Source organism: Humulus lupulus, chromosome 4 (genome assembly GCF_963169125.1).
Source record: "Humulus lupulus chromosome 4, drHumLupu1.1, whole genome shotgun sequence".
Lineage (NCBI taxonomy): Eukaryota > Viridiplantae > Streptophyta > Magnoliopsida > Rosales > Cannabaceae > Humulus > Humulus lupulus.
The window spans coordinates 161,020,176-161,021,474 of NC_084796.1; the positions used below are offsets into that span (position 1 = coordinate 161,020,176).

The 1,299-nt window shown below is 31.7% G+C and overlaps 1 long non-coding RNA gene across 1 annotated transcript; it reads left to right on the forward strand.

Annotated features, from left to right (window-relative positions):
* Window positions 1–232: 232 nt before the first annotated feature.
* LOC133829245 (uncharacterized) lies at window positions 233–937 on the forward strand. Its single transcript, XR_009891641.1, has 3 exons — window positions 233–338; window positions 423–591; window positions 679–937. It is a non-coding gene; the product is annotated as an uncharacterized LOC133829245 (long non-coding RNA).
* The last annotated feature ends 362 nt before the right edge of the window (window positions 938–1,299 follow it).

Here is a 1,299-nt window from a genome sequence, read left to right on the forward strand (position 1 = left end):
ATTAGTGAAAAGAGAGATCAGTCACTTTTTTCGTTTTGTTGAGCCAATTTGGTTATCAAATGTTGGATCCACTATATAAGAACGAGTTCAATGGGTATCAAAGCGTATGATTGATTCAAGTCCTGGTCAAATGTAGTTGTTGCCATATCATGAGGGGTAATATTTTTACTTTTAGTATTTTGTTAGTAATTATATATAATATTAATAATGAAATGTTTTTGTGTTTCTGTTAGAAAACATTGGATACTTATAATAATGAATTTTTATCACTAATTGTGCTATTTCCTGGATTCTCTTGACAATTTTCAACCAGATGAAATCAAATCTCACATTTCTTGGTAATAGTCTAACCAATTAACTATATACTCTTAAATTCATTTAAAAATTAACAACATATAAATGTTTATGTTTTTATTGCATAGTGTCTTTCAACATTTGCGCACAAATAATGCGAAAACTAAGGAAGTCGCGTGGAGAACTGTTAAGTGTCCTCGTCAATAATCAAAATCAGTAAAATGTGGATTCTATGTTATGAGGATGATGAAAGACTTCGTGACAAATGAGTTTTCAATGCGAAGACTAACTAGTAAAGTAAGTGAAAATATTTTTTATTAAAGTTCTAGCTTCATCTCAAGATTAAGTATATTAATTCAACTCACGCAAGGCATTTTGTTTTAGTGTGGCGAGAAGAACTCTTACACAAAGGATGAGATCAATGAAGTACGTGAAGAATGGGCACATTGCGTTATGGATTTGATGAGTACTACATAGGTCTACTCACTTTTGTTAATTTAGACTTTTAACGAGATATACTTAGAATAACATAGACTTTCTTTGAGATACACACATTTTTATTGTCTAACTATAGTTTACAATGCTTATATGAGTAATTTTGTAATTAACTTAAGACTCATCATTATTTTGGATATTTAATTCAAATTCTAGTATTTTATATTACTGTGATATATGTTTTGTTTTGTTAAGTTTGTTTGTATAAAAAGCAGGATTTGTTTTGGCATAATACACTTTTAAGGAAAAACAAAAAACACCATAAGTCAGTTCTAATATTGACAATATATGTCTACACCATAAGTCAGTTGGGAACTGACTTACCCTGTTTTACACTAGAGGTCGGTGTGCCACACCGACCTATCATGATTTACACCAGAGGTCGGTGTGCAACCGACCTACCATTTCTTACACTAGAGGCCGGTGTGCAACTGACCTACCATGTCTTACACTAGAGGTCAGTTTAGCGCCAACTGACCTACAATGTTTTTACATCATAAGTCACTGCAT